The 22272-nt window shown below is 34.6% G+C and overlaps 1 protein-coding gene across 1 annotated transcript in view; it reads right to left on the reverse strand.

Moving 5' to 3' along the window:
- The window catches only part of csw (protein tyrosine phosphatase non-receptor type corkscrew), a 30136-nt gene that overhangs the window by 5850 nt on the left and 2014 nt on the right, over positions 1–22272 (reverse strand). The gene's annotated exons all lie outside the window — the stretch shown is intronic.

Here is a 22272-nt window from a genome sequence, read left to right on the forward strand (position 1 = left end):
ATTATAGGGACCAAAGGGTTAAAAATCAATTTATTTCGTATCACAAAGGAATTTAATACTTCACTCCAATATAAATGTTCACATTTTTAGCTTACAAAGCTCAACGTGTTAAACGTAAAGCTGGGTTTGCTTAAAAACAATTTAAATTTAATCAACTTCAGTGTGTTTAAAAAAACAATGGTCCGACTGCATATATTTTTAGAGTTTAGTTGAACTTTCCGAAAGAAGATGATTCTACTTCATATTCTACGACAATTTTATGAAAAAAAAATTAATTAATGATTCTACTTCATATTCTAAGGCAATTTTATGTCAATTTTTTTTATAATAACCCTTTTCAAGGAACACGATCACACGAAAATCCGATTTTTTGCGTGTCTGAAAGTCTGAGTTTCATTATACTCAGACTAATTCTAATTGATTAAATTTCTACTTTTTATTGCCAAACTATATATATGAATAGTCAATTATTTTTAAAAAATTGAAATGAGCTGCCCTACGTTAAACAGAAAACTAGTTTTGCATTTGAAATAGAATACAATAATTATGGAAATAAGAGGAACTATGGTTTAGAGCAGAAATTCCCAAACTTCTTTGCCCCGTAGACCGAATATTGAATTTTCATAAAACTATTAACGTCCCATGTGATAATCATTTATTTTTTTCGTAAGACGATTTCCTTTCTTTGGCTGCCCAACAACCTGGTGGCGGTATAGTTCCACTGTCTTTACATTGTGCAGACAGGGGTGCCCTTATGAGGTATTACACCAATGAATATGAAGCAGGATAAGCAACGGGAATTACTTTCTGTGGCTAGAACTGCCCCTTAGGTTTTTTGTTAGTGCTTATTCAGTTCTTCTTGTCACATGATATCCGATTATTCAACGTTCCATTTCCATAGTCAAAATGTCCACAAACTTAGTTTTGAAGTCTGTATGAAGTACATTTAAATTTTTAACGTCGACCAAAGCGCCATTACCCTGGACGTTTTTCAAAAACAAGTTGGGGAACTAGGAAAATTCGCGGCTTCCAATGTGCAATGTTTTGCTTCAATATATTAATTCTGACAAGAAAAGGAACGTAGCTTCTCATGTATAAAATACAAATATCAAATAAGTAATTTCTCAGTCTATTACGTAAGCTGTGTTATTTGTGTTAGGTGTATTATGTCATTTACGGAACTCCTAAATATTGATGACTTAAGTAAATGGGGGTCGGCTTGTATGTACCCCCAGCAAGCCGATATCGACCCATGGGGGTCCATATAGACCACTTTGGGAACCTCTGGTTAAGAATTTTTTTTGTACTCAAAATGTGAAGCAAATATCTATTAAGGATAAATACTACTTTATGTATTTGTGTTTTAAATTCGAATGAAAAGGCCACTAAAGAATTCAATTTTTTATGATTTTGGAGGAGACTTTGGAAATTATATATATGAGTTAATGGTAATTATTTAAAAATATAATTTTATTCTATTTACTATATAAATATCATGAAATATAAAATAAAAATGATTTAAAAAAATTTATGGGTGTAAAATTAAATTTCAAACGGCCGATTTACGTTTGAGCACAAATTAAACGTATAATTTTTTTAATTTCTACCCAAAAAAACGCCTTTTCATAGTGTTTTGTTTGATTTTTATTTATATTAACACAGTAGGTAGGGCAAGATTATTTTTTTAATAATTACAATTAACTCACAAAATATTGCCGAAGTAGCCTCTAAAATTATGCAAAATTGAAATCTGTAATGTCGTATACATATCATAATTTTAAACACAAATAAATAGCACTTCGCAAAAAATCGCTCAATCGTTCCTCTTGAGCTCGTGTTTTCCAGAAGAGATCGCATACTTATTTCAAGACAATTTCGAAAATAACTTTTTCTAAAAACTCAATCTAGATTAAACGGTAGAATCTCTAGTTGTCGGCATAATATATAATGGTGTCAATATTACATCAAGGGGGCAGTTCATCATCCTTTCGATAGCTTATCCATAGGACAACGTATATTAATAAATAAACAAACAAATATTCGAAATAGGTAGAAAGCTCGGCTAACTTATACGAAATATGGCCACAATATTCATAGGTTCGAGTACCGAATAGTTAATTTGGACTTCAAAAATAAATAAATCGAAAATTTACGTTATCCTATGGATAGGCTAACAAGAGAATGGTGAAATACGCCCTAAATACATTACATGTGATTATTTACCCAGTAATTGTATTTATGACAATAAGGCTCGTGTTTTTGAGAAGAGATGGCTTACGTTTTTCAAGCAAATACAGGCATCATTATTTATTCTAAAATGAAACCTTACATCTAGATTAATTGGTAGAAACTGTTTCCCGATACATTTTTAAAGTCGCGCTAACATTACATGCGTGTATTCTAAAAAAAAGGATTCCTACGCATAATGCGTAGGATTAAAGTATTCAAATCACAGTTGGGCGGATCAAGTCGAGCGATGGGCGGGGTGTAAATATTTTAATTAAATATACCTGCTCTATCGGCAGACCCTGGGGCGCGGGCCTGAGTCCTGTTAACTTCATGGGCGGGAGGGTAGTTCATCGATTATGCAAAGGTCAATACCGGCGGGTTTTATCCTCGGACTCATAATGTATTACATGATCAGGCCGGAATGTATTCATAGCAAAATTATAAAAAATACAGGAGAAAACTGGAGAATATTGATTAGTATATAAAGAATTTCCTGAAACCTTCGGCGGCCTTCCGGGCAGCGACGAAATTCTCGTAAAAGCATTTCGCAATCTAATGCTGTCTATACACTTGCGAGCCGAAGCGCGAGCCGAGCCACGCATCATGGGAAAGCAACCAACCAACCGCAAGCGGCGGTTCATACTCTTTGCGGTTGGTTCTTTCCTTTCCCATGATTCGTGGTTCGGCTCACGTTTCAGCTCGCAAGTGTATACGAAAAATTAGAATCAATCGTAAATCTAAAAGGCCTCCGTGGGTGAGTGGTTACGATTCGTTACGAATCTTTCACCAGCGCAATACTGAAAGTATCTGGGCATTTTCGCCAAAGTTTAAATACGTTTTCTTATACTATTGAATCCTATGTACCTTTTTACACAAAAAAGTCAACATAAAAAATTCAAAAGTAAATCCATAACTAATTATACAAACTTCAGTAAAACCAGAAAAAAATTAAATACTATCGAGGACACAGTTTTTAAATCCAAAAACTCTTTAAAAATGAAAAAATACAGACTACCCGCCAATAATGCACACAAACGAAATCAGTGCAAACATTATACAGGAGATTGTAAATCTATTTTCGACTTCAACGTATACGATGAAGAAACCCCAGATGACAAAATATCCGAATGCCCATTTAGTAAGACTTACACATCTAACAAATTGCCATATCACACAAAAAAATATTGCGAAAAGAAATTACTTTCCTTAGACACTGACAAGTCCATTGGCCCAGACAAAATTCCACCAATATTCCTTAAAAAATGCTCAACTACAATATCTAAACCACTTCCATTAGGTAGGCGACACATTACGCTATCCGCATCATGGCTTAGCCTATTTCAGCATATCTGAAATAGGCTAAGGCGAGCGATATGCTGAAATAGGCCACCCATGAAAATATAGCCCGCTTATAGCGTGGCTGTCACAGGCTTTACTGTTCATACCATAGACATATGAATATTAGTAGACCTGCCCTAAGTGATTAAAAGCGTATTATCCCCACTCCCCATACCGGTTCCATTGGAGCCGGCTGTGCTCGCGTATGGCCTCAAGTGAAATTTGAAAACGTGACGTCATCATTCTTGTGCGAACTATGGTCGAGGCATGATCGGTTCATTTTACGAAATAACACGGCAAAATTTTGACCTAATGCTATGAAAACTTGTAAAAATAGATGTGAAAAAGAGAATAAACCCAATTGTCGTATTACATTCCATATATAAGCATTATTTTACTTTATTTTAAGCATATTCACATCGTATAATATGAATCAGTTGTAGAAACATGTCTGGACGCGAAACACAAAGCTGGTTGGTTGCTGGGAAGTAAATTATGAACATTTATAAAAGTGTCTTAACTAAATACTTAAACGAAATATTCGAGTCTGAAAATAGAACCGAATTTTTTTGCCGAATTTGGACTTCGCAAATTTGTCCATAACGTGGCGAGTAATTTGCGCTCCCATGTAAAAATGTCTATTCATTCAAAAGCAGATTTTACTTTTAAGAAGTAAATGGTGATATTATAATGCGAGATGCCTATTTACTGTCAGATTGATTTATTGACGAATCACAGTCAGCTTCACCCCCTTCGTTCTTCAACAGTTGATTTTACCCCTCGCCATTATCTTCTCGTCTATTAATTCCTATGTCTGTGGTTCATACTGTCTGTTGTCCCTTGGATATTTACCAAACCGCTCGAAAACAAGCTTCATTATACCTATCTTCAAAAAAGGGGACGACACTGATATAACCAACTATCGCAATTTGTTTACAATCAGTACTACTCAAGCTTTTTGAATCCCTAATCCTTTGTGAAATCTATCCTAAATTAATTGACGAAAAATAATACGGTTTTATCAAAGGTAGATTAACCGCAACTAACTCAACAATATTTCAAAACTTCATATTAGAATCTTTTGGAAAAATAAACAAGTAGACTGAATATATACAGACTTTTCGAAGGCAAAGTATCCCATAAGCTACTAATCCAAAAACTATATGCCAAAATGGTTAACTAGTTATTTATCAAATTGTAAACTGTTCGTTAAAATAAAATCTTCATCATCGAAAGCTTTCCGTGCGACTGGTAGTTTACCGCAAGGTCCGATTTTATTCCTCGTTTTAATTAACGATATAACAAATTGCTTCGAAGATGTCGAAGTATTGCTCTTTGCTGATGACATCAAGCTATACAAAAAATACTGATGAAAATCATTGTCAAATACTACAGTCAAATGTTAGTAAGCTTAAGGAGTGGTGCTTACAAAATAATATATTCTTAAATGTAGAAAAGTGCAAAACCTTGACTTTCTACTGAAAAAAATCTCATTTTTATTTTAATATTCTATTAACACGGCATTAGAAAGAGTCACCGAAATGAGAGAACTTGGTAACATTTTAGATGAAAAACTAAACTGTGTTAGTCACATCCACCAAATTGCGAACAAAGGTATGAAAACACTAGACTTCATATTAAGAATGACCAATAACTTTAATTCCTTACAAGCCATAAAACTGTTATACTTCCCTAGTCAGAATACAGCTAGCCTAATTGAATACAACTCAGTAGTTTGGTTTCCCTCTTACAAAATTCATATTAAATACATTGAGCGAATACAAAAAAATTACGTTTCATTCATTTTAAATTAAATATCCAGCTAGAGTACATACAGTATCCATTCCGATTAAATACTCCAAAAATTCATACATTACAAGACAGGCGCAAAATAAATGATTTAACTTTCTTATTTAAAATACTCAACTCTGATCGAACTCCTGCAACTCATAAAATTAAACATACCTACTAGAACAACAAGACACCATACTCTATTCCACTGCAGTGTGCAGAAGCGCAACTACATTGTTAATTCTCCTATACAGAGGTTTCACACCATGGGAAATCAATACTTAGGTGAAATTGATATATTTTATGTTGACTTGGTGAATTTTGTGGATCATATTAAAAAGCCTATTCTTGAACTTTTGGCTGTCTCTTTGTTAGCCTATCTGATCACTGTATCTTTTTAGCCTTCTGATTGCAATTAGTAGAGCACGTGACCGGCAATCAGAAAGGCTGCGGGTTCAATTTCCGTCGGCGGTATGTATTTTTCTCGGAAGATTTTTCAATTTATATAGGTGTTTCGGGCTAATAATTATTTCTTAAAAATAGTAACATAATTGTTCATAATTTTAAATATTATTCTTATGTGTGAACATGATTTTTTTCAATGTTGGTACTAATTTACGTAAACACTAAAAATGAGGGTATAGAATGACATGTAAATACAATTTAAATTGAAAAAGTATGTCACATTAATGAATTAAACGTGGAAATAATTACAGCTACATAAATCACACCCACGGTAAATTACACAAGTAGAAAAAATAACCTAAATTTCGCTTTTTTTCCATATGAAAATTATTTAGCGAACACCACTCTAAAATTTAAATCTATTGAAAAAACTAAATTTATTTGACATGCGTAATTATTACAATATATGTAATATCTCCATGTTTAATTCCGTCCGTGTGTAATTCTGGCAATTTAATATTATTTTAGTGTAAGTGAAATTCAAGCCCGTGTAATTTCTTCCTCACGCCGAAATACTCGTAAGTATGTGCGGTAATCAAACACTTTTCCGTGAATTAAATCACTATTAAAGAGGGCCGTTAAGGCATCGGGTAGGGGGTAGCGAGTGGCGGGTAGCTGGCTCACGTCTGTTCTCCGTCAGCTGTTATTAGAATTCGTTCACCGGAAAGGATTGAACGAAGTTGGAAGTAAATGACAAGTTTGCGGACAGCGGAGGCGTAACGCGTGACAGACATGCCCGAAGGAACGTCGCACTTCAGTGAGATTACCACCATCAAACCGATACAATGCCGGCAGACTTATCAGTGCCATCATTTATGTTGTTACAGGTTGTTACCACAGCAAATAATTATCTTTCAGATGAGATTATTTTGCAAATTAAGGATGTAGAATAGAATTTACTGTTATTCCTGATACAAATGATTCAATTTCTAATAACAAATGATGAATACTTGAAAAACGATGAAAATTGAACACGTTTCAATATAAATTGAAGTAATATTTTAGACGAAATAAGTTAACACTAATTTCGTCAAAAAATTAAGCAGAAAAAGTCGAAAAAAACTTCTTCAAACACCTCGCAAATTATTACCAGATTTATTTTCTCCTTCTTTCTATACTAATTCCGAGATAAAATAAATACCTAAAGGACAAAAAACGGAATATGAGCATTTTCGCTAAAGTTTGTACATTGCGCTATTGTCATGTCCCACGATTTTAATAGTGTTTTTTTAATAGTCACGTGTTGTAGAATATTGAAAAGTTATATATTTTTTAATAGTCACGTGTTGTAGAATATTGAAAAGTTATATATTTTTTAATAGTCACGTGTTGTAGAATATTGAAAAGTTATATATTTTTAACATTTGTAAATTACATTATTGTCATGCCCCACGACTTTTATCGGATTTTTTATAGATTTAATTTTTTTATTAATGATACTTGAAAAATACAAATTAAAGTAGTTTATTTGCAGACCTCTTCACTAGGTATTCCAGTTTCAGAGGCGGACTGTAGGTTGTCGTATGGGTGTTATATAATGTTTCCCTTATCTGCAGGTATGTTGATTTCCACAAAACAAATTATAAATAAAATAAAAAATCTTCGTTGACTTCAAGTTTTGTTAATGTTACTTCATAATTTTAATAATTTCCTCATCTTCATGTTTAGTTAGCCATATTTGGATGTCGTTTTTAAACTTTTATTTATCTCCATGGTGTTTTAATTTCTTTTGCAAAGGAATTATAAAGTTTTGTAGCACGGAAATTATGGTTTTTCTGGCCAAAAGATGTATTTAATTGCGGATGTTCAGTAGATTTGAAGTACTCATTTTTTTCCATTAAATTTGAGTAAGCATTTTTTCCAGTTGACTTTTATAATACTGAAAACATAAAAAAATTGCGAAATTTACTTTGATAGAATTTCATGGGGACTTTCAGGAATATTTGTATTACTTTAACGAGCTGCTTCATAAGGGTGTTAGATCCAATAATCTAACATTCGACACGTGATTGGCAAAGAGCATAGTAGACTTTAAGTAGTGCATGAGCTTTAAGAGTTTCTTGGTAATTTTATTTATATGGGAATCCCATTGAAGAATTTCATCGATTTCAACGTTAAGATATTTTATGCTTCTAGAGTGTGTTAAAGTGGGGCAGTGGCAAAATAGGACGGCATGCGGTAATTCTTCAGCACCTTTCCCCGGAGTGCGGTCTCCTTTTGCTCAGAGTACCCATCAATCTGTGCACGCGAGGTGGGAGAGGTAATCACATCTGCGATGGATTGCTACATTCTCTTCTACGTCAAATCCTCTGGAGCGGACAACAGCGGGCCTCAACCCTGCATAGTTGGATTGCGGGCTTCATCGGGATCGATAGGGGGGTTCCACAAGGATCTGTGCTGTCGCCGACGCTGTTTTTACGCGTTTACGCTGACGACAGCACCGTTCACGAGGGTTATCATCTTTTTGACATTATGGTTTTCGATTTCCATACAGCTCAGGAAGTTTTGAGACAAAAAGTTGACCACCACCTCGAGAAGGATCGTGCCTGGGGTAAGGCCAACCTGGTCAGTTTCAACGTCTCAAAAACCTAAGCGTGTCTGATTTCGGTAAAGAGGGAGATCAATGACTGTGGTGCAATTTGATTGGATTATCCTCCCCAATAAAGACTCCATTGAAATGCTGGGAGCAAGTATATCAGACCGGCTCAAGTATCGAGGCTCTATAGAAGCACGAGTAATATGGCTTCCTAAGAAACTGGGCGTCTTGTATAGGACTAGCAGATTCTTCAATAGTAACCAACTGCTAACCCTATACAAATCTCAAGTACGCACAACAATTGATTTCGGGAGCCACCTCTGGGCTGGAGCCCCGCAATACTTGACACACCTACTTGATTCTGTGCAAAGGAGGGCAGTCCGTCTGATCCGTCTTATCTAACAGACCGATTGCCATCTCTAATGCAGAGACGCAATGCGGGAATGCTGAGTCTGTTCTATAGGTATTTTAATGGAGCCTGCTCTAAGGAGCTAGCAACATCGATCCCAGGTGCATCGGTGCACGTGCGTGAAACTCGACATCAACCCGCATTCATGAGAATGGCCCGCTTTTTCGACTTGTTTTTGTGTAAGATGGCCCGTATGTGGAACGAGTTACTATCTATTTTTTATTCCTTCATATAATCCCGGCCACTTCAAAACCCGCATCAATACATCTCTCCCTATAGCTCCTACCTTAACCCACCCGAAAATGGACAGTTTTTACATCAATTTGTACCAACATTGTTTAACATTCCTGGTAAAGAACCCGTTAGTTCCATTCCGTGACCACATTTTTAACACCCTTTTTAGGGGCATTTACATAGGAATGGTTAAATAATAAACGTTTGCGAATATTAAACTTTTTTGTCCATAACTTTTGTATTGCAAGCAGCAATCTTTTGTATTTATTAAGAGCTAGTACGAGAACAGTGTGCAATATACTTGCGAATAATGAATACTTGGAGCAGGTGGATGAGTTTGTGAATTTAGGAAGTATGTTCTAGAGAGATGGGAGGGCTGACAGAAATATTGAAAGAATAGTAAATGCAGATAACTCCATTCATGGAGGACTGAACGCCGTAAGCCCTAACAAAAAATTGTTCAAAGAAGCGAAGTTAGCAGTCCACAATGGAGTGCTGGTACCTACCCTGATGTATGGAAGTGAGGCATGGAACTGGCAGAGAAAGTATGAAAGTAGACTGAATACTGTAGAAATGAGATCCCTGAAGCGTATGTGTGGTAAAACCATGTATGATCATGTGAGAAATGTGGAGATCCGCAGAGTGCAAGGCTGATGTGAGCGTAATGAGTAAGAAGAAGAAAGAGGCGCTTAGATGGTTTGGGTATGTAGAGTGAATGAGCGAAGAAAGGAGTGTAAGGAGAATATATGACGAAATTCCAATGATAGCAGAAGTCGAGGACGCCCGAGGAAGACACGGCACGATTAAGTGAATCAGATTTGAGTCGGGCCATGTCAAGAGTCAGAATAATAGAAGAGTATATATGAGCATTTGTATGAATGTGGATGAGGCAAGAGTGTGCACCAAGACCGAGTCGTTTCGCAGTCCGTCCTCTCTGCCTACACCTGCGGGGAAACGGCGTGATGGTTAGTTAGTTAGTTAAGAGTTAAATTGAAAAGGTCCACTGAAGAATTCACATTATTACCCTCCAATAGTATTCAGGGCAATGAGCAGTAGATATTATGGTAGTTAGGCGCAGAATTCCTGCACTGAAAACAAATCCCGATTTCTGATAATATAGTATCGGTGGAAACCAAAGATATTAGAAGAACGAGATATGCTATGTTGGCCGCCGCACAGAGTCGTATTTGCACGATCTACGCGGCCAAAAGTCCCAATCTCAAAATAACAATACTATTCATAAAAACCGGTTCCCCGAACAAAGGACTAACCCGTGAATAGAACCCGTCCCTGTTCTACCTTGTGATGCGCACCGCGCACCCGTGGCGTCAGTCGGAATTAAACCGTTTCACCCTGTGCACGTATCTGTTCTCGGCGACGCGCTTTATTATACGAACTTCCCAAGTTATTTTTTATGTTAACAAGTTATTGTTACAAATTGAAAGTGATGGACTCTAATGAAGAAGGTAAGAAACTTACAAATTACATTATAAAAATCATGGTAAACTACAAAACAAGATTATTATTTCAACTTATAAAAAATGTCTTTTTCGTACCCTGATTTCCTTCAATATTTTTCTTTACTAGTGTTTTTGTTCATATATAGGGGTAGATCGGGCTATGGTTATTATTACAGGTTGTTATTTGATTCTTTTCCTTATAACTAGTATCAAAATCGTGTCCGGAAACTTCCGGATAAATATAGTTTTGAGGCGTTAAAGATATGTAGCGAAATTTCGTATAAAATTGGAAATGTTTGTTAGTGTCTTTTAACTTAATGTATGTTTGTTTTAGGTTCAGAGGGTGCATCGGGAGTAAAGATTGTGACTCGACAATACTTATTCGACTGCATGAAAAAGGAAAATTTGCCTAGTTTAGATGCAAATCTAAACTATCTAAAAGATCAACTTTTGTCATGTGAAAATTATAATAAAGACCAAATTATTAAATTGAAACGTGGTTTTGCCTTTTTCAAATCAGAACTGAAACAAAGGTGGGTCAAAGCTCATTATAAAGAAGCTTATTTTCTAAAATACAACCAATCTTGGCTAGAAGGTACTTTTGAAATACCTGTAGTTGAGACACAAAAACAGCCAGGTCGGCCATCCAAGTCGTTCGAAGACTTAAGTGAGAGGAGCAAAAGGCGAAAGACTGAAGAACTTCGTTCTAATTTTGAAAAGGATATCATAGTCCATGCTGCGACAGTGGAACTGGGAAAATCTGGTAAAAAAGATGCATCAAATGTCTTAAAAGATATCACCAGTACTCCGACACGAGCAACTAAATATAAAAAGGCATTTTACTGTACAAAATCAAGTAAAAAGCAAGCCTCCTCCTTAACACCAATGCAAGCTTTGCAAATGTTAGTAAATGCCGATTTGACACTTGGACAGTACGAAATAAGGTACAAAGTCCACAAGTAGGTGCTATATATGTGGAGCAACCTCGAAAGATTTCAATAAATTGGACTACACAAGAGGAGTGAATTTTGCAGCCCTTGAATTCGGCATATTGGTGTTGCACGCCAGAATTGGAATTTTTGAATGTATCCTACATTTAGCCTATAAACTCCAAGTACAAAAATACAGGGAAAGGAAATCGAAGGAGGAGAAAGACCTAGAAGAGCAAACCAAGAAAGAGATACAAAGAAGGTTTCGCAATGAAACAGGGCTAATAATAGATATGCCTAAGTCCAATTTCGGCAATACTAATGATGGCAATACCAGCAGAAGGTTATTTGAGGACCCCAAATTAGCTGCGAAAATAACTGGCATCAGCTATGAGCTAATTTACAGACTAAAAGTCATATTGGAAGCAATTTCAAGCGGATTCAAAATTGATCCCGTAAAGTATGAAAAATATGCTTCAGAAACTGCTCGCGTTTATGTGGACCTATATGATTGGCACTCTATGACGCCAACAATGCACAAGCTTTTAGTCCATGGCGCAGTCATCATCGAAAAGGCATTATTACCAATCGGACAGCTTTCCGAGGAAGCAGCTGAGGCTCGCAACAAACATTTTAGATGTTACCGCCAAGATTATGCGAGCAAATTTTCAAGGGAAAGCTGTAATCAGGATATTTTTAATCGCCTTCTACTTACTTCTGATCCTATGCTAAGTAGCATGCGGACTGTAAAAAAAAAGGAAATCTGGAACATTTTTACCTGAAACTTTGGCCATGTTTGCACCTGCAGACCCCAATATATCAGAAAGTTCATCGGAGAGTGATGAAGAATGCCAATAAACTAGCATTTTTATTGTTATTTCCCTTTGTACAGACCGAAAATTGTACGTTTTTGATTTTTTGTAAATATATAATGTATATAATTTTGAATATATATATAATTATTGTGAAAAATTGTTTTTTTAATTTATTTACATTGTTTAGATACCAATTCAGTATAAACATAGTTTTGGCCGCGTAGATCGTGCAAATACGATTCTGTGCGCCGGACCGTAGCCGGAGTACTACCTAATTAGGGTACTTTGAACGGTATCGGGACGTGTACGTACAGAAATCTGTTCTATGTATTAGTGCGGATACCTTAGCGTAAACGAAGGTTTGCAGTAGTATTGGTGAACAAAACCGGCGACACTGGGCAAAACAATTCCACACAGTATGAACTGCTCATAGCACATCTCGTTCTTCTAATATCTTTGGTGGAAACAAACGTAATATGCAGGAATGCAGAATGTCCCAATATACAAGAATGACAGTTAAAAACTTTCATCTTAGGATTACGGAACATGAACTGTGTTTACCAAACTATTCTGAGTTTGCCATCATTTGTTGGAAACGGTTCGTAGCTCGAAGAAAAAACTAAGATAATATGTACATATTTTTTTAATTTGTCCGCCTTAGAAACTTTAGAAATTAACAAAAAAATTAAATATTAATTATAAAGAAAAGAGTGGCCACCCACTCTGCGACCACCTAATAATATCTAGTAATTTTGTACTTAATAATCTTAATTTTAAGTTAATTTTGAAAACGGTAGATAGTGATACGGATGTGTCGAACCGGTAGCGAAATATTAAAATATAAGTAACAAATGCACATTACAAAATAAAACTAATAAAAATACAGACTATTTATTGCTAATCTTATTTATAGCGAAAAGGTTAGATGTCATTTTGGTCTAAGATGTTTTTTTTCTATTAAATATTCTATTCTGTTGTCCAGTACTTTCACGTGTCGCCGCTGGCTAGAAATTTCAGTCAACCATCCCTTTCCCGCAGCATTGAAAAGAATGGCCTTTTATAGCCCGCGGACTTTGGCATTTCCAAAGGGAGTATGTTGTATGTTGAGGGGGGTGGGGAAGGGGAATATTGGGAAATACCTGGTTATTCAGATCCGGTCACCAAACACAGGCCTACGCCATTTCAAGCAACTTTTCGATTCAGAATGGTGGTCTTTCACCAGCATCTTGGAATGAAGCAAGAATCATGTGCCACGACAGAGTTGTTTGGCGGTCCACATCACCTCTGTCAGATAATTGTAAAAATAAATCATTCTACCTCTTGAGAGGAGTAACCGAATTAGAGACGAAATGAGAGTATTAATTGAGCAATTGAAAATTTTATCTGCTATGTATGGCTCGATTAATAATGTGCGCGGGACGAAGGAGTATATTGTGTCTATGGTGTATAGCGCTGGAGGCAGTGGAGGCTCTGGAATCTAATGTCCGGGAGATAATGTGAGGAACCTTACTTCATTTGATGAACTATAACTGCCCATTTGCAATAACTATGTGTCCTATGCCCTTTGACCTACCACTAGTGCTTTATATAATTTGATGAACTTTAACTATAATTTGATGAACTATAACTGCCCTTTTGCAATGACTATATGGCCTATTCCTTTTAACGGTGACCGGATAACTCATCAAAATGACAATTCAACACACCCATAAAAAGTGTTATAAAGTTTTGAAAAGTGATGAAACAAAAACTAGGTTAAATAGAATTCTAATTAAATTTTTTAAAATATTAAATGGAATTCTACGAAAATCCTTAAATGCATGATTTATTTATTTTTCTGGAAAAAAATATATTTTGTAGATATTTACATGCATATGCAAGGAAAAATAAAGATTTTTTTTGTAATTTTTTAATGATATTTGATTAAAAAAACAATTGTTTGATTTACAACACCACGTATTTAATAAAAATTAATATGAACAATTTACCTATGAAATTTTTTTTTTTTAAAACCTATAACAATTTCTCAAAACTAATAGGTGTACCGGAAAAATACAAGTTATTACGTATAAGTATTATATTATTGTATCTACTTACCTAAGAAAATCAAAATAATAACAGCAAAACAAAACTGTAATTCTAACCTCCAACCAATTTTCGAGAATCTTTACTTTGTTAAAGAAAAAGTGACATTTGACATTCGCGAAAGAAAAAAAAGGTGATGCCACTCGATAAAATATATTACCGTGAACTTGATAATTCTAAAACGGCATGCATTAAGTATACACCAAAGAGTTGAAGGTGTTTTGAACGGTATGTTGCCGTTTTGCAACAGTATGCATTTAAAGGTCAAACACAAAAACAATATATAGGTTAAATAGGTTACATATGTAACTATTTAAAATAGTTTTTGTTTCATTACTTTTAATGTCTTTATGTCGCCTTTTAAAGGTGTGTTGAATAGTCATTTTGAGGAGTTATCATGGAACCCCATTTGACCTACCAAAGGGGGTTCCATGATAACCCACTAGTGCTTTATATGCGATAGTTTTCCGTGTAATTGAATACAAGTCAATCTTCAATCACAATCATATATAGTCAATCACAATCACCCTACATCTTGAGAGGATAACCAAATTAGAGACAAGATGAGCGTATTAATTGAGCGATTGATAATTTAATCTGCCGTGTATGGCTCGACTAATAATGTGTGTGGGACGAAGGAGTATATTGTGTCTATGGTGTATAGCGCAGGAGGCAGTGGAGGCTCTGGAATCTAATCTCCGGGGGATAATGTGAGGAACCTTACTTCATTTGATTAACTATAACTGCCCATTTGCAATAACTATGTGCCCTATGCCCTTTGACCTATAACTTTTGATTTATATGCGATAGTTTTACGTGTAGTTGAATACAAGATGGTGTGAAGGGATTTCGGGTCAATCTTATCACACAAATTTGGTTTATTTGATTGACGAACATTTTAACAATAATTCGTAAATGTTTTAACTAAAAACGATTGTTCAAGTATATTTCTTCAAAAAAAACAACAGAAGAGTCACGAGATTCAATTAGGTTGATTTTTGGCTTCATCGCAATAAACTAGTGGTTACTACCCGGCTTCGCCCGAACACAATTTATTGGAAACTATGAAACACATGAAAAATACTTGATTTTGTATATTTCATAACATGCATTTTATATTTTTAAAACGTTTTTTAACATACACATTTTTAACATTTTAAAGCTTTATAACATATTATGGAAATGACGCTGCGATCTAAAAATAGTTGCGTTGACCTATAAAATTCAGACAGAAAATCTGTAATCTATTTTTGATTGTGCAGAAAAGTGGAACGCTTTCTCCTTCATTCAATTTTTAAAATAAAAAAATTTCATACGTACTACTCTCAAAGAATGAATTAATGTAAATATTCATTCAGAAAGAAAACCTACTGAAAAGAAAATATTGGTTTAAATCAATGATAAACCCAGAAATCATTTGTAAAATTAAAATAAAACTGGATAATCACACCAGTATTCTAACAAATAATCTAAAACAAATGAAGTCATTGAAAAAATAAATGTCGGATGATAAAGATAGTATTGGAAAAATCATCAAAATTACAATGTTTACAAAACGTGCTAAATTTTGCTAAATAAAATCTGTACCAATTTCCTGTTTGTATTATTTATTTAATTTTCCAATTAACGGCTGATAAAATCCAATATCCACAACACTAGTCTTACAGCCCATTTTCCCGGATAAAATAAATCGAATAAAACGAACGGGACACCTTACACTACAAGGAAAGACATCCAAATGTCAATCGTAAACACTAGACATTTCACATCTTTAAACACTTTTTTAACCATTATTCTGTATCGGAGCGATTGATTTCGTTTTGAGTGTGGGTTTTTGTTGTTGAAATATCAATGTTTATTTATTTATTGTGATATTTTTAGGTTAACGCGTCGGGAAAAACGACCGGAACGCGGCGGCGGGACGTTTGATGGGCTTCCACCCCGACGTCGGTTACACAATGGAGTTTCCAACGCCCGCCGCGGGGCACTGCGCAAGCGCTCAAGAGCTGCGCACGAGGCCTGCGCAGGAGACACAACTGCTCCAATACAACAACCTGAAGCTTTTAGGACTAAAGCTAGACCGTAGAGAGTAGGAGCTCTGCTGGGCGATTTAGAGGAAAGCCGGGGGCTAAGAAATTTGAACAAGAAGTATTTTAAAAAGCAGTTTCTGTTTCACTCTGCTCAGCGAGCGCGCTAGCGATATGTGGGTACCCACCCAACTAATAACCATTCAGACGGGGCGATTTTAGTTGATCAACTCTGTGTTGAATGACACTTGAAAGCTAATCGACAAATGTGAACACCCTTTCAACAGTGTTAATCAAATTTTTAGCTGAGCGACGAAAGTTGAAAGTCCGTCTACTTTTGTTGTTCAAGTATGAGTTATCGTTCGATTTTCCCGCCGAATCGAAACGGGTGAACATATGTTTCAAGTCGCTTGCGATTTTTGTTCCCTGCGGTCGTTGTTTATTTATGCGTACCTAGTACATCCCATCATGGCATCTACTTCAATGAAAAAATGTATTAAGTGGTCGGATAATATGATACGACATTTAGATTTATGGATCTATACCAAAGCCATCCCTGTCTCTGGAATCAGAAGCAAAAAGTTTACAAAAATATGAATGCCCGTGACACTGCATTTAATAATATTGTTTTTGAAATGTTGTAACTTAGTAGTTATTATTATTAAATAGCACGTCTCTGAATGTTTTAAAATTTATTTATTTTTTTGAATTTCTGTACATGTAAGCCAGACTTGAAAAAAAACCCCTGTTGCCAGGTATCTCAGCGTAATTTGTAAGTTAGTTTTTGCCAGGACAGCCGCGCGCATAGCTGTGTCCTGTTTTTGGATTTCTTGAATTTTAGATAACCAGTACATAATTTTTTTCTTCCGAAATTTTCAAATGATTGCGATAGCCTTCGGTATCTTCTAACGCCAACTCTCTCAATACAGTTTTAGAAGCAACTATGCGTTTCTCCTTATAATCCATTTTCTGGCCCACATAAGATGTTTTTTGGGCTTTTTCATATTCTCAAGTTCGTTCCGTAAAAGGACCGAAATTATAGGGACGCACGCAGCGATAACTTCACATGACGCCATCTTGATTAACAATATCGGTTCGAGTTAAACTTAAACGTCTGAACGAAATCTTGTTCGATTTTTGTCGTTCAATTAAAGTCGTTCAACTAAAATCGCTCTGTCTGAACGGGGCATAAGCGTGTCTAGCGCGTCCTGTCGCCCGTCCGTTACTGTTTTTGACTCGTAATATGTTTACTCATGGGCCTAATAAGCCCTGGATTGAGCATTAATGCGATTTTTTTGAGCGGCATTGAAGCCAAATCTAGGGTGAGGGGAAATTGACTGGCAGCCATCTTGTATGACAATCTTTTGAAATGATTTGTATGCCAAGTGTTTTATAATGAACTATGATATTTTTGTAGTGTTAATGCAATTATGTGGTAGGAGACAAATGTCTTGGCTGCGAAATATACGAGAGTGGACCGGCATTAGAAGTGTGGAGGAGCTATTCCGGGCAGCGCAAGACAAAGAGACATTTTCCAGAGTGATCGCCAACGTCGGGGGGACCTGATACGGCACATAAAGAAGAAGAAGAATGCAATTATAAGGGCTTGTGATTTATTAGGGGAATTTGATGAAACAGGGGGAATGGGATGTCATTTTAGGAGACAGACATTTACCATCGCCTACTTTTCTTTAGGCCTTTTTAAGATATACATTTCCGTAGTACATTATATTGATGTATCTCATAAGGTTTAGCTAGTGTTAGCAGTGTAAGCGCCCGAAAAAAAAAATTACGAGGTCGATTACAAAACAAAGACTTTTATCTACTATCTATAAATAAAATATGGACGTATTATATATTGAAATTTTTACTTTTTTTTAATTTACTTTTTGAAAGAATCGCTATGAATTTCGCCAATAACGTTTTGTATTTTGGAAGACCCCACATATCCAATTTCTGCGAACGTGAACAAGTTTCTTGTCAACTCTTTAAGTTTTTAAGTTCCGAAAAATATATGTTATTTTGGAAGATAATAGCAGTACATTTGTTACGCCGAAACGTTAATTATATCAAATTCCCTTAAAAAATCCCAAAGTAAGCTCCGAAAATTAATTAAAACACGTTTTGTTCTGTTATTTAATATGTTATAGGCATGAAAAAAATCACAGTGTACCTTTAAGGCGATGCCATACGTAGTAATGCAAAATCATGTGTTTTTGGTTTGAAAATTTGGTCGCCTAGAAATGTTTCAGATGCTTTAATTAAATACTGCAAGTAGAATACATCTTGGTCTTTGAAGTGATCGAGTATTTTTTAGATAAGTCTTTTTATAAGCCCAGCAAAAAATAGTGTAAAGGCCTATGAAAACTGCTTTAAAGTTTAAAATCTCCTACTTACGAACCCATTTTCGGTTATGATTTTATTTTATAATGTGGAAAATTAAGTTATTTACAAAATGATCGAAAAAAAATTAAATATTTGTGCCTGAACCATCCACAATATAAAATAAAAGGCACTTTTTGGCCATGTTTTTTTCTTGCATAAATTAAAGCAGGCGGATGGTGTTAAGCGGGAATTTAAACCTTATCGCCATCTACGTAAGGGTTGTTATTGATAGCGGCTCAATTTAAAATATTACACGACGTAGTGCATCGCCTTAAATGCAACTAAAGCATTTTTCGAGAGATTTTAGTTCTATTTCAAACGAGTCGTATTTTATTAAATATTTTCACCATTTTGGCTTAATTATTATCGTTTTTTTTTATATTTGAGCTGTTGTTTTTGAGTACCTACATCGAGTCCAAAGTTGAAATTTTTTTGGAAATTTGAAAAAAAAAACGGTCGCAAATCAGTTGTTAATTGTATTTTAAAATTCTTCGAAACGTAAGTAAACCACCCCCCGGGTATAACCAATCAGCTTCGGTTTCACGCGGGTGGGAGAGAGAGGATGGAAATCCGCACGTAAAACCTTATCATGAACCATGATAAGGGTTCATTTGACAGATTTTATAAGATTGCTGTAAAAATTGGCTGCTCCATATACATTGGACAACAGAATTAAATTGTAAATTTTTATTCAATATTTTAATCACCTCAAGCACAGAAAACAGGATGCACTAACGAAAAAACAATATTCCATCGTTTATGTTTTAATTTCCAGAAATCGATTATTAACGTTTAATCAGTCATCCATATAAACATAAATTCGTCACTTTGCTTATCTCTCCTTATTTAGTCACTGTTGATATTTTCAATATCTTATCACGGTTTGAAGCCATAACAATCGTAAAGATTCCATAATTAGATGAATTAATAATAAAAAAACATACACCTTCAAAAATTTCCACCAAGTATGTATTATCAATACCACACATAAAACTAAAATTGTAAAATAAGCAAGTACCTGTAGCTCGCGCAATGAGAGTTGGCCCAAACAACTCGAACTTATGATTGTGTGTGTGTTGGTGCATATTTAATCACTTCCAACAATTGCTAATATTTTTTTCGTTTAGTTTGATACATTTAAAAAAAAATGATTAAATTTTTTTTTTTTATTAATTTTTTTTCTTTTCTCATTTCTTTTATTAAACATGCTAATTTCGGTTGTGACTTTGACTGTAACTCCGGTTCAATGAACTCTAGAACTTTTGGTTTGAATTTTACTGTCATCAGTCATCATTTTCAAAAGTGTTTGTTTGAAGAATTCACACTATAGTATAAAAATTTTAACAGAAAATTATATTAATTACCATCTTCAAAATTGGAACTGATTTGTCGAGAATGATTCATGGATGTCAGATTATTCCCATTAATGTATTATATTTAGACGAGACACAAAGCGAAAAAACCAGAGGAAAGAATAACACTACAAGTGCCCTCCATACAAACTTGAATGGAAACAAATGTTCTATTTAGTCCAATAGCCCAGCGCTCCCTCTCACTTACACTCGCCTGATATCGCAGATCTCCGTCCTATTTGAATTTCGTAATCACTGTTCTATATTGGAAATTTCAAATATTTGGATCAAGAAACACGCCCATAAGGTACTTCTTGTTATTCTTTACGCTATGCTCCCAACGCTCTAACGCCAAACAACCTAAAATCTTCCTGTAATGTAATTGCCTAGGCCCCTAGGCACTGACATCATCTGATTCAAATACTTGCATTTGGATATTTTATACCAACTTAATACAAAATAACATCTATCACAAAAGAAATTATGTTTGAACAAGTTCGGCGGCTGCCACCAAGTCTTGGCATTTATAGGGAAAGATTTAGCTTAAACACTTATTTTCATTTTTAAAAAAATACACAAAAACAAAATAGTAAGAAATGTCGAAAGAAAATGGATTAGACTCAAAGAATCAGAGAATAATGATTTTTACCTTTTCGCCTGAAAATTCTAAATAAAATTTAGTATAAATACATCAATGTTTGCATACATTGACTAAATACAATTAAATATAATACATTAATGTTTGCATACATTGACTAAATACAATTAAATATAATACATCAATGTTTGCATAGATTGTATAAAGAAAATAAAAATTTGCCGTGCATTCAAATCACATTGTAAAAGTTTTATATTATCTTTTAATAATGTTTTGTACTATGTATAACAATATAATGTTATATCTTTCTCTATTAATCTACACGCTCCCACACAATTTACATGACTTAAAGAAAAGTGTCTCATTTTTCACATTTGAATGTACATAAGTATTTATACTATGATCGGTCGGCGGTTAATTATATCTTCTCTGTGATATATTTTTGTACAACCATTTAACGGACAACATAAAAAAGAAATAAAATAAAATATGTACTATGTAATATTATGAGATGAAGACAGTGATTCACCCCAAATATTAAAAAATATAATTCGTTAATATTTTTTAATGTACACATATCAAAAGTGGGATATGTATTACGTTTCTTTGATTCAGAGCTTATTAATCTTAAAAAAATGTCAAGAAAAAAAAAACAAGCTAATGTCTAATATAACAAATTCAGTTAGAATGTTAGTAAGTATCTCATTATTCTAAAAAAGTTCAGGTGATTAACATTGTTATTTATCTTTATTTATACTCTTATTATACTACATGTTTACTATTCTGAATAGAGTGGTTGACTTGTATTATTTGTATAAATAGAAGTGCAATAAGCATTGGTTACCGCTATGTACACATGTTCGTATACAGGTATTCTTGGTGGGATAAAGTAGTTGCTATTCAATTACAACATAAATGAAGTCATTATTTCTAAATCAATTCCTAAACCTAACACAACGTATAATTGTTACTTACAACAACAATAATATGTAATTACATTCGCAATAAATTGGGCAAAGGAAGAATGAGGTTATTCATATCGACGGTCCCGAAGAACAATGTCGGATGTGCAAATCTGTAGTTTGCAGTAAAGCTGTTTAAAGTTTGGTTTCTGCATTTTTACTATTTTTGATAATATATTTCTCCAATTAAATAAATAGGGGGTTATGCAAAATAACAAACAATACTATATTTTTTGAGATCAAACATTTTTACTGTTTGATCTCAAACAGTAAAAATGAAGATACCAAACTTCAAACAGCTCTACTGCTAAACTACAAATCTGCACACCTGACATTTTTCTTCGGGAGCGTGGATAATCTTTATTATATTAACACCTCAATGTTTAATAGCTATCAGTTTAACATAAACCTAAGCATTCTAATTGCTTCAATTAGCTTCTAATCAAATTATGGTATACTTTGAATATGTATAATGTCAAACCACAAAGTGATTGCTTTGTAGGGTACAGGTAGTAGCAAAATGAGTAAATTGAACTTAAAGAATGCACCTAATGTTTCTAAATAGAAATTCTCTCCAATTCAAACAAGATCACCACATCAGCAGTGTGGTTTTGGCAAATCAGATCAGGGGCCTACTCTGAGAAACTTTCCTGCCGC

Source organism: Hesperophylax consimilis, chromosome 2, assembly GCF_061612785.1.
Source record: "Hesperophylax consimilis isolate HC1 chromosome 2, BYU_Hcon_1.0, whole genome shotgun sequence".
NCBI classification, from domain to species: domain Eukaryota; kingdom Metazoa; phylum Arthropoda; class Insecta; order Trichoptera; family Limnephilidae; genus Hesperophylax; species Hesperophylax consimilis.